General features: G+C 42.3%; 1 long non-coding RNA gene across 1 annotated transcript in view; it reads left to right on the top strand.

The window, feature by feature from the left end:
* Window positions 1-6,360: 6,360 nt before the first annotated feature.
* LOC137143404 (uncharacterized) overlaps window positions 6,361-16,897 on the top strand; it is a 33,092-nt gene continuing 22,555 nt past the window's right edge. The window contains exon 1 of the long non-coding RNA XR_010917157.1: window positions 6,361-6,641. This is a non-coding gene — a long non-coding RNA (uncharacterized lncRNA). The remainder of the gene's footprint in view (window positions 6,642-16,897) is intronic.

Here is a 16,897-nt window from a genome sequence, read left to right as displayed (position 1 = left end):
AAATAGTTCATTAACTGCGGTGATATAAAATGACTCATACCCACACAAATTTTATTCAATAAATACGTAAAGGGAGTTTCATTTTTTGCTAGGGAGTGAGTGGGGTGGCTCTAATAAATCTGAGTGTGGCCAAAGCTAGGCTAGATAGAGTTCTGAGGATCCACAAGATTTTGCCCCCTCCCTGAACAGTCCCCAAATCTTCCTAGCAGGAAGACATTGATAAGATTCTCTAGATAGCCTGTCAAGGAGCAGGAGGTTGAACATCAAACTCAAACTGCCTTTGTGCCAGCGCAAAGAATTAGTGGTAGGCAAAAAGAACATTTTTTTTATTTTAAGCAATTTTTCTCTGATGCGGAGTCCTTTTTTTTAATACAGAATAGCTTGCTGGAAAAAGTAAAAGCCACAGCTTTTAGAATTGGCACTACATACTCATCTGTAGTGGGTACTGTAAAAAATAAATAAATAAATTGAAATCCATCTTCCCTCCTTCCCCCCACACACCCTTTGTTGACGTTCCCCTTCTTCTGAGCGACAAAGTGGCACTAGTGGGAAAACATTAACAGAGTTGCGGTATTGGATTTCTATTATTGCATTTCTCAATCAAATTTATACATGGGGAGGTTCAGGATTGCTTTTTGCATTTCTACTCATTTGTTAACTAGATGACAACTGGCTTAATGGAAAACTCAATATAAACTTCAGAATTAACCAAAATGATGATGCTTTTGCTGGATTTCCTGGTATTCTTGGGTGCTGTGTGTTAAATGCATGCAAGTGATGCATGCAGCCTTTTTCCTTCTCTGTGACAGGGGACTTCCCATGATATTGGCAGGCTCATTCTGTTGGATTTGAATGGGACTGCAGTGATATAGCTGGAACACATCATGTTGTATGCAGGGAAACTCAATGCAGGCAGGAATCCATGTATATCAACAGGATTCTAGTGACTTTTACAGAGTCCTTGCAAAAGCCTTAGCTCTGTACTTTTAGTGAGCTTCATTGTAGATTCTTAGTTAGGCAAACAAAAGTGAGGTTGTGGGGAGACAATAAGTACCTTTAAATGTGTGGAGGACATGGGGTCTGGAACATGTCCTGATGAATTGGTCTTTTCAATTAAGCCTGTCCTAAATAAGTGTGTTCATATGTGTTTAAGTGTTATTACAAATAAACTGCTATTTTAACATTACCCACCAAAAAGAACACATGTTTGACGGATCCCAATCATTCAGAAAATATCCATTGTTTATCCTTCTTGACTCTGAATGACCACTGGAAAGAATTCTCTCAGTTCAATGTAAAGTGGTCAATGGTCTTGTTCAACTCTGCCACCACCAGCAGTTCTGTGATAACTCATTGGCATACACTGGCCTCGCATGTTAAAAATTAAAAAATAATAACTGTGAACTGTGATAACCAGCAAAAGCATTTTGATAGACTTACAGATTGGCACAACTTTTGATTTACTCCAGCCTACTTTGAGACTGTAATTCAGGAGTTTTCAGATAGGCCAACTCTCACAAATTTATCGTGAGGGACCACGATTTCGAGGTAAAATTCAGATTTGAGAGTTCTATCTCAAGATCATGAGTGAGGCTGAATTTTACTTCAAAATCACTGTCAGTCCTGCAAGGAGGGGCTCCCTCTGTCAGCCCCATAATGAGGGGCTCCCACAGGCAGCAGGGCTCCCATTGTCAACCTGGGAAGTGAGAGAGGTGACCCCACTGCAGCCCCCCAGGCATATGGAGAGTGCATAAAGAGGAGCAGGGGTGAGGCTGGAAGGCCTGAACTCTGGCCTGGGGGCTGAAGTGAGGAGGATTGAGGCTGATGAGGTTGGGGGAGCTGTATTGATGGTGGGTTCTGAGCAGATGGGGTGAATTCTGGGAGGATGAACTTAGGGCAGTGGAGGTCTGAATTGATGGGGTGGTGATGGAGTCTGGGGGACTGAACTGAGGGGAGCTGACTTGAGGAGGGTTGGGTGAGGTCAGAACTAATGGGGGCTGGGGAACAGAATTGCTGGGCAGGAGATGGGCAGATGTGGGGGTGAGACTCCTGCAGCAGGGGCCAAAATCACCTTATACAGTACATGTAGGAGAGCAGGCAACACTAATTGTCACATGCACATGCCCCGGGGATGGGCAGGGAGAGTTCAAAAATCAAGAGACTAACCTAACAAAATCTCATGACTTTTTGGGCCCATCTTATGATTTCTGGGGGTCCAACTCATGATTTTTGATCTTTGGAAGTTGGCAATACTGAGTTCTCTATTTCTCTGCTGTACAGAGTCAGATTCACAGTTCATTTCTCAGAGAAGCTGTGGAGTTGTGAATTACCAGAACAGTGATTCTTTATCTTGAAACTTCAGGCAAAGGAATTGAATTAATCCTCAAAGCTGTTGTATTCCAGGGGAGGGGAAGAAAGAAGCATTATAATTGCCTGATACCATCACAAGTGGCTGCATGGGTTACCATAAAAATAGGTCATCTGTTTTGGGAAAGCCAGAGGAGACTAATAAAAAGGAAAGGGATAAAAAAGAGAGAACTATGAGCATGCAAGTTGTGATGACAGAAGCCTTTAAGTATGGTAAGCAAAATGATGGGCAATGGCATTGTCCTTATCAAATTTTCCCTATTATAAATCAAGAGAGGATTTTTCTCAACAAACTCAGCCTAAAATTTGAGGACTAAGCCATGTTCTTCCAGTCTCTTACAGGATAAGGATCCTGCCTCTTGAGCTAGTTGACAGCTTGCTGATCATGTGAGGCAAAACAGAATCCAATCTGCACTTGCCCTGCTGCATTGACTGTGAAGTACTGACACCTGTAAAACTCCAACTGGCTTCAGTGGGAAATTGCCAGAGCGAAGACTGAATAAAGCCTTTAGGTTTTAGCCCTATCAGAAGACTCCATTCTACATTGGGCCTAATTCTCCAGCCCATGACACCACATTTAGAAGCCTTTGGAGTTACAAAGCAGACATTTTCAGTCAATGGAGATACACTGGTGTAAACAGAACAACGAAAGAGGCCCATGGTGTGTAAACACAATTGTTTCTAAATCAAATGCTTTGCTAAGTTTTCTGTGAAATGACAGCAGCTCTTTAAGATTAGCTTTGGTAGCTAAGCAACCCTAAGGTGCTTAGTGCCAGACACCCAGTCAAATGGATGTGAGAACGCTCACCTGCAGGATCTGCCACAGCATGGAACTTCCAGTTCTCCCCCCCTCCTGCAGGGGGCAGCACTGGAACTACAGAGGGTTAGATGATGTGTAGCGCTGCCCAAGGAAGCCATATGTAGGGCACTATGACAACTTTTATTGGTCCTGCAAATCCCAAGATTTGCTTCATGTTGCACTATGCTACAGGTCCATGAATGCCATCTATTGGCACCTTTCAAGTAACTAGCTGACTAATATACAGCACACATGGAGGGCTACTTCAAACAGATGGCACTTCAGTGCACCAGCTGCACAGCTATTCTGCTGCCTGAGGAATAGGGTTCCTTATCGTCTCCTTTGTCAGCCTGTAGAGGTACCGAGCCCGCTACACAGGTTGGATGCTGACTCTCTAGACATGGTTCTTAGTTTAAAGAAAGTGCTACTAAGTTAATTTTATTTCCTTTCTCTCTCAGTCCATACAAATTCTTTTCAATGGTAAGGTTGTCTTATTTACCTAGAAACACACAAATACTTCCTGTTTGATGCCTGTTGTCTCCTAAACACAGTACAGAGCAGGTCCATGAAATCAGTAACATGTCAGTTATATGTTTGTAACTTTACTCTGTCACAGTCAGAACCGACTTTGTCGTGGTTTTTCTGTCAGATATGCAGTAACAAAGATCTGCACACTACAAGAGATTAGCAAAATATGATAAATAAACAGTGTTTAACTGACGTTGAAAAATCTAACCCACTTAACCAACACATCCATCACCAAACAGAATGCAAGAGAGGCAGAGTGCTAAAGAAAGGGACACTATGGTGTAGTGGTTCTGTTCCTGGTTCTACCACTGATTTGCTGCAGGACCTGATTTTGCACAATTTTCAGAAAGACTTAAGTAAAATGCAAAGTAATACCCAGAGCAGGGGAAAAACCCACTTATCCTATACAGATGAGTGGTTCATGGATTCAAAGTATTTCAGGGAGTGCTAGATTTTACACTGGGATCTTCATGGAAACTGAACATTGCATATAGCTAGACAGCTCCTTATTGACTATATATCTGTGGAGACTAAAGAGCTTTGTGTATTACAGTAAGGGCACAGAGTAAATTATGGTGAAGGAAGTTTGTTGTGAATGGTAGAATATGAAAAACTTGAATGTTGAGCCACTTTTGGCCCCACTGTACCTTTTAAGGGGTGAAAATTATCCATTAGAAATGAAAGCATAATGACAGAAATCCACCTGTGAGGAAATTCCACACGTTCCAAGGATTTAGGCTCCTCACACATATTTTGTTGTCTTTGAGAAAAATCTAGGTCTTTCTTCTAGGAAAAAGGTTTCTAGTCAGAGGAATATGGCCCTCACAAGATACAGCTGAAGTCAGACTGAAACAGTAGCACTCAGGGTCAAATGCTCATTTAGCTAGGGCCAAGTCCCTAATGCTAGAGAAGTGGAAACCCATTGAAAGAGAAGACACCAAATTTTCTTCATGGAACCTCTCTGTCACTTTTCATCTGTACAGAAGGTCTGAGTGGAGACAAAAAACCTTGTTATAAGGACAAGTTTCCACTCTCATCTGAGAGGAGTGAAGAGGAAATAGACCCAAAATGAGCAGCTGTCCCCTTTTGGCTCTCCTCTCCCCTTAGGTGGGAGAAAGTATAGCCTGAACAATTGTTACACTTATAAGATTATGTGTAGGGGTGCAACATGCACTTGTCACAAATAACAAGGTAGGTCTTGATTCAGTTTACACCATTTTGGGGACCTACTGGGAACTGGGTGTGGTATTCTATACCCTGTGATAATACTATGGATATATACAATACTTGACCCTTTAGCCTAATTATAATAAGGTCAGTTCCTGCCCCTATCCATATCTGTCTGTTGGGGTGTTCATAAATAAGCATATTATTGATTTACATCACTTATTTCTTAATAATTCTTGTATGTAAATGTGATCGAATTGCTTAGATACTGCCTAGCTACCTAATTGCAAAAGCCTCCCAAAACTCCCATTTGAGGTTACTTATCTGTATCTCAGAATGAGAGTGCAAAATATCTGAGCTGGGCTTATCTCCTTAGACCTACACTATTCAGCTAAATCCCAGCCTTTAGCATAACTATTCCCACAAGGCCTTATACTAATACAACAGGCCTTTAATCAAAGTAAGCCTGATAACACAGCTACTTGTTCTCCTACTTGCTGTTACAGCTGTCATAACTTCCATTAAACATGCTTAGCAAAGGAATTATATGTTACCCAAAAAATACCAAAATCAGGTAAGGGGCGTGGGGGTCAACAATCAATGAAAGAGAACAACAGTCTGTACGGTGAACAAGAACCAAAGCAGATGGGAGACTATAGATCTGATTTTCACAGGCACGGAGCACTCCTGCCTCTCACTGACTCCACTTATAATTATAGGTGTCTAGCTCTGTTGAAAAATCAGGCCCTGACCATCTGTGTAGGGCACGGAGGCTGATGCTCTGAGGTTGCAGGTTAGATCTTATTGATCAGATCAGGCAAAGATATGTTGGCCATCAACAAACATAATGCTATCATTTGCCTGAAGGCCAACTTACAGCAAATTGCATGGTGTGTGTCTCATAGAGATCCATGTACATGGGATAACAACACACTGGGTGGATAAAAAGAACATAACTGGCTCTGCCCCTCTTCTTCCTCAGCATGCCTCCAATGTCCCTTCTTACTCACAGATGGAAAAGAGCACAGACTTCTGGGTGTGGCTGTGAAGGAAGCACAACAAGCAACTGGCAGAGGTAAGCTCAGCACAATCCTGTCTCTACAGGCTTCCCTCTATGTGATACAGCAGAAGATACCAGCAGTCTCCTATTAATTCAGTGTGTTTTCCTTACACATGGCTAGAACCTCACCAGCAGTGACAACTCACTTCAAGAAGCTAATAACTTTTAATAGCCATCTGCCACTTTTCACAGTTCAAATGACCAGTTTGTTTAACAAATCCAGCAAAAAGAAAACAAACATGCATTATTAGAGCTTTTTTCTCCAAAATGAGCTAGATATTCTGAGAATTGCTTACCCTCCTTATTTCATGAGTAATAAGTGATGTGACACACCTGAAAGAGATCTTTACTGAGTATGCAGAGAGGCTAATGTGATCAGCTGAGATGTCGATATCTGATACCAGCCTTGCCCCCATTTTGCATTTCCATGTCACACCAGAACTAGGCCTTTCCTGAAACTTAGCAATCTTTAGCTTATTCTACTCATTCCCTTCACCACCTACTGTCTCATTCTGGGTCAGGTTGTTATAGCCTTCCTTTATTTTCTTTAGTCAGCACTGAAGAAATAAAGTCAATAAAAATGTGATGCACCAGAGGACGTGCTGTTCTGTCGACCCCCAGCCTTCCTATATAGTCAGTTACCACAGGCCTCCTCTCTTCTTCATGAACCAATACTCCCTGAAACAGGTTTCTAATCTGACGTGGGACCTGTATTACAAGGTAAGTTCTACAAGAGTTTTCCTTTTCCCCTTATATTTCCTCTTTAAACTACCACTCAGCCTCCTTCATATATGAAACCTAAACTTCACTATGTTTGTCACTTTCTCTCAAACAGTCCAGCCCCTTTTCTTCAGCCTGCAGGAAGAGCAAGGATTTGTAGGTAGCTGAGGGACTGACCTTGCAAAAAACAATAGGAAGCCATAGACGGAAGGAAGGAAGGATGGTGGCTGGCTGGCCAGAGAAAAGTAAGAGACAGCAAAGCTTAAGTAGTGAATTGTTCAGAAGCCAGGGTGGCCCTCACTGCCTATTTGTCTATTTATGCTTTTAGAGGAGGACTGTAGCAGACCCTAGCCCAATATATACCAGTGTAAACCCCATAAACACAAACAGGGAGTAAGGAAAGAGGGAATCCAACTTATCTCATTGGGGCTGCTTAATTGAAGAAAGCCAAAGAAATATGGTTGGGTGCTTAACCCAAAAGCACAAGTGTCCCAGAGAGTTAATCACTCCTTTCTTCTCATTTTGGGTTGCAGTTTGGCTGGGGTGGGGGAAGAAATAAGGACTCTCCCCTTGATTTGATCCTCCTCACAACCTCCTTGTGCTTTATAATGTTGCTTTTGAAGTATAAGAGGAGGGACAAGGAGAATAGAAACCAAAAATGTAAAAATAAGTTAGATAGGCATGAGGGAGAAAGTCCTGGCAGGATTTGGTCCAGATCCCCTTTGGATTATTATATCCATGGATATAACTAAGCATGACCAAACAATGTGACCACTACTTGAATTTCAGCCTTGTCATGATTCATATCTTTTACCTTTATGTAGAAGGGGACATTATCTAGTCTGACCTTCACATTGCATGCCACAGAGCCTCACCACCTACTCCTGAAATAGGCCCACAACCTCTGACTGAAATCTTCAAATCTTGATTTAAAGACTTCAGTTTACTGAGAATCTGCCATTTATTCTAGTTCAAACCAGCAGGTGACCCGTGATCCACACTGCAGAGGAAGGCAAAAACCCCCCAGGGTCTCTGCCAGTCTGACTAGGGGGGCAAATTCCTTTGCAACCCCAAATACGGCCATGATTTGGACCCTGGGCCAGTGTGAGAGCCCCACCAGCCAGACACCTGGGAAAGAATTTTCTGTAGTAACTCAGAGTCCTGCCCCTCCCGACCCCTCCCAGTATCCCATCTCTGGCCACTGGAGATATTTGCTAATAGTAGTCACGGATATATAGCTCTCTGTTAAGAATACAAAACCCCTCCCTATTGGGGGTTTAAAATATTTTTCCCAAATACTACACAAATTTATGAACCGCTTTTGTTGTTGTTGTTTGTTGTTGTTAGTATCAAAGCAGAGTGTACATGCCTAAACAGAGATTAAAGCTTCTTTGTGCTATGGTACAGACACATAAGGAAGGGTCTGTCCTTGTCCTGAAGGACTTACAGCTTAAATGCACAAAACAGATCAAGCATGAGAGGTACAGAGAATGATATGGTGAGGGTCACATACCAGGTCAGAGGCATGGCCAGGCATAGAATTCTGATCTCATGAATCCTATTATGATGCCATATCCACTAAAGTGCACTGTCTCTCTGTAGGCAACCACCATATTTGCATGCATCACTACATGTAACCTTCCTTCCTGCTACACATGTTAAATTCCTCTGAGCAGTATAGCACAGTGAAATAGTTTGATCTTTCCTAAAACTTTCCTTATAAATTTTGGAAAAGGCTGCTTTATGCCTTCATATTTTTCATTGTGTCCTTGTGGCTCAATTTCCCAATTTGTGCTCCAGGAATGACTAGTGATCTTTGGGTCACTGGTTGATCCTCTGTGGATAGCTGGATGATCATGCAATACTTGGTCTCCTCTTTGTTTCCAAATACAATAAAAGAAGCTTGTGATGTAGAAATAACTTTCTGATGAGTTTTTTTATGCAAGCAATTGCTGTAGTTTTTAGAGGTATGTTACATGATAATCTATGCAGTTGTGAGTAAGGTTAAATTTTTGAAATTTTTTGAGGATAATTTTGGTTTTTCAATGAAAACAAAAAAACTAGATTTATATTTTGCTTTGATTTTATATTTTGTTCTACTTTCTTTCCCTTTGCCTTTTACTTTATATTTGCTATTCAAAAAGTAGGCAAGGGAAAAGAGAGAAAAAAGGCCACGAGTCTCTCTTGATGTCTCCATGGGAGACCTACTCTAGCTAGCTTCTTTGTAAGAAACATTGTGATTGGGAGTTCTGTAAAATTAGCACTTTCCTACAGTGACCTAAAACATCAGACTCCCCAGTAAACTTTCTTGAATTATTTTGACATCATGCTTCCAGTTGCAGCACATTCTTTATTAAAATATATATTTTGTTTCAAATGGAATATATGGTGAAGTACAATACTTCCTTTGTTTTTGTTCTATTGCTAATGATGCCGTTTTCCTATTGCTTGGAGTTTTTCTAATAGAAATGAAATCTTTCAGTTATTAGTAGGTTTGAGGCTTCTGAAACCTTTTAGTTTGTCTTCATTCATATATATAAATTAATTCTTAATAGTATGGTCTAGCAGGTGTTCCAAGGCTGAGATTTTGTTTTTTTAATGACTCTCTATGAAAAGCATCTGGAGAGTCTGAATGACTTCAGTTTGCTCAGCTGAAAGGAAATCTAGGGACGGTGATGCATCTTGGCATACTTTGAAGGCTGTGTGTGCACTATGAGAGACATCTCTTGTTTAACTTTGATAAAACATGACAGAAGATCTATTAGAGTTATCACTTGCAATACAGCTGTACTGAATGAAAGAGTCTAATGAAGCCAAGTGCTCCATGTGATGGGGGCCCTAGAAATCAAGTATCTAGTCCTCCAACTTAACACCTCCCTCCATTTCATACAAAAAAAAACTTGAATCAGATTTAGAATTATAATGGAGAAACTATTCCATTTTAGAATGGTGAAGAGAGTATTTATATGTCCTTGTAAAGTCTAAAGGCCAATTTCCTAACAGTGAGATTAGATTGAAGAGTCTCCTAAGAGAAATCTGGAATACACGTGTTGGGTCATTTAAAACTAGATTGGACAAAGTATTCAAAAACACACTATCAGAAACAATATTCTAGTGGTGGTGGGATGAAGAGGTGACCCAACAGCTCCTTTCCAACTCTAATTTTTATGACACAAACCCTGGAAAGAGAAATTATTTGTTTAAGCTTTCAGGAGGCTGTGCAGTCTACAAGGTGAGGGAGATTTTGATTTCCAATCACAGATGATCCCACTGACTCTGTGTGACCATTACAAAGTTTTTTGACCTTTTGGGGGATTTAGTCAACCTAACAGGATAATAGGATAGAAAGTAGAACCATCACGGAAGATCAGATGGTACATCAGAGCTGAATTTTCCTAGGTAAATACACTACAAAATCCCGACTGGGTAAGGCTTCACACTGTTCTGGTGTAGACTTTCCAAAGCTACCTTTCTCTGCTGTCACCTTCTCTATGACCTTGACATGCATGATCTGTTTCAGAGCTTTCTCATGAAACTGTAGTGCAGGAAGTCTATGTATATTCTTTGTAGTATTCTCTGTTAAGAAGAACCCATCTCAAATTCCTCTAATACCTCTGGAAAGGGAGTGTAAATGAGCTCAGTCTTCATTCTTTGTTAATAACAGCAGCTGGTTCAGCATGGCATGGATGGTTCAGAGGTTTGGTAACGGGATGTGTCACTTTTAAGTCATTAGTTCAAATCTGGTCCAAACATTATCACATGAAGGTCATTCCCTTGATTTATTTGAAGGCTGTTTGTACCTTGCTAATGGACATGGTGGTCTTAGTTAATTTCCCTGAGGACAGGTATCTACATCACAGTAATTATCAGCACTAATTGGCAACTCCGTTGCCAATTTCAGAAGTGAGGCCAAGGTTGGAATGGCCTAGTAAACGGAATCACTCCCTCGTACATATACGTTGTTGTTCCAGAGAGTGGACATAATGGCATAAGCAAGCTTGTACTATCTGTGCTGTATCTGTTCAGATAAAGAAGAGATCTCAGCCTCTGTATAGATTAATAAGTCAGCATGTGTCACATATAATTCACTTTTAAAAACAAACTTGGTTGGAAATTCTATTGTGGGTATTATGAGCTGGTACAATTTGCTAAGGAAAACCAAAAACAAAAATTATTTTTTAAAGTTCATCTCTATAATACTAATGCATCAAAAGTAATCCTAACAATAGCTACATGCATAGACTGTCTCTAAACTAAACTAGTGAAGTTTGGTATATGGGAAATCATCTCTTTTTGTCACCTCTGTCCCTGGGATATTTATTAGGTAGAGTGTGACTATCGTGCTAGCTACAGATACATTTTGGGGCAAAGTACTTTACCAAAGTAAAATTCCAACCCCAGACAACTAAGAGCTGATTATAAAACAGGGAAAAATGTGATTGTTAATGAAATCCTCAAACCTTTCCTGTAAAAGTGTTCTGCAATTTGCTACACGAAACTGAAGTATCATAATCCAACATACATTATTAGTTGGTTTTCATCAATAATGTGTTCCATAATTTACTGTAATATTCTGTACCAAGGTGTGATCTATAGAGGGAATGCATAGTTTCTGAGAGTAAATGTGAATGCCTCTGCATTACTAAAGTTTTTCAAGTAGTAAACCGAAAACATTTCTTTAAAAAAGCAAAATCACTTGAGTCTGCAAATCAGAATTGATCTTGGCTCTTGTACCTAAAAAGCCAGAGGTTTTAATTCACTCAGCCATCTAACTGTCAGTGCCCAAGTATTCTTATTAAAAGTGACAGTCATGAACACAGTTATCTCTTATAGATTATAGCTTTATGGCTTGCAGCCAGATGCTCACATAAGCACTTAAGAAAAAAGTTCACTCATCAAAAAAGGCTCTTTGTAAAAGTGACACCTTTCTGTTTCCCATCTAGTCACATATTCAATCTTTTTACGGCTAGTCCTATTTTCCTCATTTTACTGTTTCAGAACAACTTTTCCCGATAAATCAGTCATAGGATCATAGAATCATAGAGTTGGAAAGGACCTCAGGAGGTCATCTAGTCCAACCCCCTGCTCAAAGCAGGACTAACCTCAGCTAAATAATCCCAGTGAGGGTTTTGTTAAGCCGCAGCTTAAAAACCTCTAAAGATGGAGATTCCACCACCTCTCTAGGTAACCCATTCCAGTGCTTCACCACCTTCCTAGTGAAAAACTTTTTCCTAATGTCCAACCTAGATCTCCCACACTGCAATTGAGACTGTTGCTCCTTGTTCTGTCATCTGCCACCACTGAGAACAGCCTAGCTCCATCCTCCCTGGAATCCCCTTTCAGGTAGTTGAAGGCTGCTATCAAATCTCCCCTCATTCTTCTCTTCTGCAGACTAAACAAGCCCAGTTCCCTCAGTCTCTCCTCATAAGTCTTGTGCTCCAACCCCCTAATCTTTTTTGTTGCCCTCCGCTGGACTCTCTTCAACTTGTCCACAACCTTTTTGTGATGGGGGGCCCAGAACTGGACACAATACTCCAAATGCGGCCTCACCGATGCCGAATAGAGGGGAATAATCACTTCCTGCGATCTGCTGGCAATACTCCTACTAATGCAGCCCAATATGCTATTTGCCTTCTTGGCAACCAGGGCACACTGCTGAATCATATCCAGCTTCTTATCCACTGTAACCCCCAGGTCCTTTTCTGCAGAACTGCTGCCTAGCTCATCGGTCCCCAGTCTGTAGTGGTGTATGGGATTCTTCCATCCAAAGTGCAGGACTCTGCACTTGTCCTTGTTGAACCACATCAGATTTCTTTTGGCCCAATCCTCCAGTTTGTGTAGGTCCTTCTGTATCTCTACCTTCCAAGGTATATACCACTCCCCCTAGCTTAGTGTCATCTGCAAACTTGCTGAAGGTGCAATCTACTCCATCCTCCAGATCATTAATGAAGATGTTGAACAAAACCGGCCCCAGCACCGACCCCTGAGGCACTCCACTTGTGACTGGCTGCCAGCTAGACATGGAGCCATTGATCACTACTCATTGAGCCCTATGCTCTAGCCAGTTCTCTATCCATTTTATAGTCCATTCATCCAACCCATACTTCTTTAACTTGCTGATAAGAATACTGTGAGAGACCGTATCAAAAGCTTTGCTAGAGTCAGGATATATCATGTCCACCGCTTTCCCTACATCCACAGAGCCAGGCACCTCTTCATAGAAGGCAATCAGGTTGGTCAGGCATGACTTTACTTGGTGAATCCATGTTGACTGTTCCTGATCACCTTCCTCTCTTCCAAGTGCCTTAAAACGGATTCCTTGAGGACCTGCTCGATGATTTTTCCAGGGATTGAGGTGAGGCTGACTGGTCTGTAGTTCCCTGGATCCTCTTTCCTCCCTTTCTTGAAGATGGGCACTATATTTGCTTTTTTCCAGTCATCAGGGACCTCCCCCAATTGCCATGAGCTTTCAAAGATAATAGGCAATGGCTCTGAAATCACATCAGCCAACTCCCTCAGCACCCTCGGATGCATTGCATCTGGCCCCATGGACTTGTGTATGTCCAATCTTTCTAAATAGTCTTGGACCTGTTCCTTCAGCACTGCGTGATGTTCACCTCCTTCCCTTCTGTGCCTCCCAGTGCAGTAGTCTGGGAGCTGACCTTGTCTGTGAAGACAGAGGCAAAAAATACATTGAGTACCTCAGCTTTCTCCACATCCTCTGTCACTAGGTTGCCTCCCCCATTCTGTAAGGGACCCACACTTTCCCTAATCATCCTCTTGTTGGTAACATACCTGTAGAAACCCTTCTTATTCCCCTTCATGTCCCTTGCTAGCTGCAACCAATTGTGCTTTCGCCTTCCTGATTTCATTCCTGCATGTTCGAGCAGCATTTTTATATTCCTCCCTAGTCATCTGACCAAGCTTCCACTTCTTGTAAGCTTCTTTTTTGTGTTTATGTTCACCAAAGATTCTTTAAGTCAAGCTGGATGCCTACCATATTTGCTATTCTTTCTGCACATCAGGATGGTTTGTTCCTGTGCCCTCAATAAGGTTTCTTTAAAATACAGCCAGCTCTCTTGGATTCCTTTTCCCCCCTCATATTAGCCTCCTAGGGGATCCTGCCCATCAGCTCCCTGAGGGAGTCAAAGTCCGCTTTTCTGAAGTCCATGGTCCGTATCCTGCTGTTCTCCTTTCTTCCTTTTGTCAGGATCCTGAACTCGACCATCTCATGGTCACTGCTGCCTAGGTTGCCACCCACTTCTATTTCCCCAACCAAATCTTCCCTGTTTGTGAGTAGCAGGTCAAGAGAAGCATGGCTCCTAGTTGGTTGCTCCAGCACTTGCACCAGGAAGTTGTCCGCAACACTATCCAAAAACTTCCTGGATTGTTTGTGCTCTGTTGTATTGCTCTTCCAGCAGATGTCAGGATGATTGAAGTCCCCAATGAGAATCAGATCCTGTGAACTGGAAACTTTCCCTAATTGACTGAAGAAAGTTTCATCTACTTTGTCCTCCTGGTCTGGTGGTCTGTAACAGACACCTGCCACGATATTACCCTTATTGTTCTTGCTTCTAAGCTTAACCCAGAGACACTCAACTGTCTTATCTCCAGTTTCATACTGGAGGTCAGAGCAATCATAGTGCTCTCTTACATACAGTGCAACTCCTCCACCCCTTCACCCCTGCCTGTCCTTCCTGAACAGTTTATACCCATCCATCAAGGTGCTCTTATTCCACCAAGTCTGTTATTCCAATCATGTCATAGTTTCTTGACTGTGCCAGGACTTCCAATTCCTCCTGCTTGTTTCCCAGGTTTCTTGCATTTGTGTATAGGCACTTGAGATAACTAGCCGATTGCCTTACTTTCTCAGTATGAATCAGGAGGCCTTCCCTGCTGCACCCTCCTCCTTCTGCTTCATTGTGGTGTCCCTCTTCCCCACTTACCTTCGGGCTTAGGTCTCCGTCCCCCATCAAACCTAGTTTAAAGCCCTCCTCACTAGGTTAGCCAGCCTGTCTGCAAAGATACTCTTCCCTCTCTTTGTTAGGTGAGTCCTGCAAGTTAACCTATAAAAAGCAATTTGTCTGCCTCAGAGCTCATTTCCAAAATCTATTGCAGAATGAATGGAGCTAAGGGGAAGATTAATTCATGTATTGTCTTAAAGAACCTAGGGAATGCTTTTATGCTTATGTTAGGACTCTGTACTTTCTAGTCATTGATTTAAAAAAAAAACCCTTTCATTTTATATTATAAACTGTCAATATAAGCAGTTCCGAGCATGTTTTGTTTGACAGTTTCACAGCAGTGTCCTTTGTCATTAGCTTGAGACTTGATTTGTTCTGCAGTTCCTATATCTTATGGTGTAAACTGAAGACTGGGATTAAACTTGATACAAAATTTTTCTAAGACTATCATGTTTTGAAGGTGTTGCAGTTGATATCTGGAAGAAAGTCACGTCTCAAACTGCAATATTTGCAAAGAAATACTCTCTCTCCTCTTGGTTAGAGGGATGCAGGAAGGAGTAATCAGATTGATGGAGTTTCTCTAGCTTTCTCCATTTGCAAAGACAAAGGCTAGGACTTACACTGGGAACTCCAGGTAATTATGGCTAGACTAAGCCAGAGTGGAACTGCAAGGTCCTTGTACAATTCAGTTCTATAATACTTGAATGCTAGAGCTAGATAATTTTCCAGGTGCAGCAGTTAAGGAAAGAGTAAATGATTAGGGCATATAAGAAGGCCTGCTGCTTCCACTCAAAGCCTTGCATGATCCATGAAGGTATATGTTAGGAGAACAAGTGGGGAGCAATGTATCAAAAGTTTCTGTGCTATCCTGGGATCCTGTTAGTGAACAGGTGTGTCATCAATGCTAATGTGTGTAACCCTTCTGCCAGACCAAGTGGGCAGCAGCAAGGGCCGGGTTCTATATCTAGGGGTCCCTGTAAATGATGCAACACCAAACTGGCTCGAGCCCCCACCCAGTCACCTGGGAAATTACACACTATCCCCTGGGCGCACTCCAAAGGGCCATACTTCCCCTCTCGCAAGCACAGAGTCTGAGTGTAGAAAGAAACCTTTTAATAGCAAAACAGAGATAACACCACACTGGTTTGGGAAACAGTGCAAACAGAGTTCATGAACTCAATGAGCCCAAACCCATCCCAGAGTACAGGGCGTGTCCTTCGCCTCTCCCTTCCTTCTTGCCCCTGTACTGACCCTCGTAGTTGCAATATTCACCTCTCAGGTGTGACTCCGCCCCGTAGGCCGCACCGGTCCAACACAGGCTTGTCCAGGCCCCCTCTGCTGCTGTCTCCTATCACCTGTGGGCCTCACTGAGTCCCCCATCGCTGGCAATGACCACACCGATCTCCCACCAACTGCTGGCACCAACCGCACCTGGCTCCCGCCGACCACCCTGGGCTGGCACCGACAGTGCTAGCCTCCCACCAGAGTTGCCCATTGCCCACTCAGCTCTGTTAGTGGTCAGCCAAAGTTCAGCTCTTAGTGATTTCAGCTCATAGGTAAACCTTCTGCTGTCATACAGGAAATGGCCCTGCTTTCAAGAGACAAAAGACTCCAAGGTGAGTCATTAAGTCTACCTTTTTAATAATGGGAGGTGAGAGTCACTCCCTGCCTGGGAGCAGCCCTTTCACTTGGCCCCTGCAATCCCAATAGGAGACTCCACCACCTTTTCCAGGCTGAAACATCGGCCTGCCACCCTTGGGGAGCTCTATCTAGTTTAGGGTGAAGTGTTCTATCATAACAGACTAAACACAGTTTTGCTGACATCTGTTCATACAATTGAAGGACAACATTTCATCACTCCAACAGTTAACACAAAAGTGGTTTGTAACGCAAACCCAGCTCTGCTAACCATCTCCCATTATGCTCCGCACCTAGGTAAATTATGCTAAGTACTTAATTGTACTCATGCAGATACAAAGCCCATGCAAATAATGTGCCCCCCTTTACTCAGACACTCAGACCTTGCTTCCCAGAACATCAGATGACATATTAGGACTAAAAGGAGAGAAGCCTGAGCCCTAAAACTAGACCGTCTATAACTTTAGTTGTAAGCCAGGTATCATTCGTCAAATGCTTGTTCTGTCTTGAGTGTGGAATGAGGCTGACTGATAAATGAGGGTAATGATCTTTTCCCCAAAGATATATGGTGTTAGGCTAGCATGTCTTCAAAGCCAGAAGAAGAACATAGGACAGGATTTCCATTCTTCTTAAAGAATCATCATGAGGCAAATG

This window comes from Emydura macquarii, unplaced genomic scaffold (assembly GCF_026122565.2).
Source record: "Emydura macquarii macquarii isolate MOO-44397 ecotype Brisbane River unplaced genomic scaffold, CSIRO-AGI_Emac_v2 contig_67, whole genome shotgun sequence".
In the NCBI taxonomy this organism is placed as follows: Eukaryota; Metazoa; Chordata; order Testudines; family Chelidae; genus Emydura; species Emydura macquarii.
Note: the sequence above shows the minus strand (reverse complement) of the source record. Positions and strands in the feature narration are given on the sequence as shown.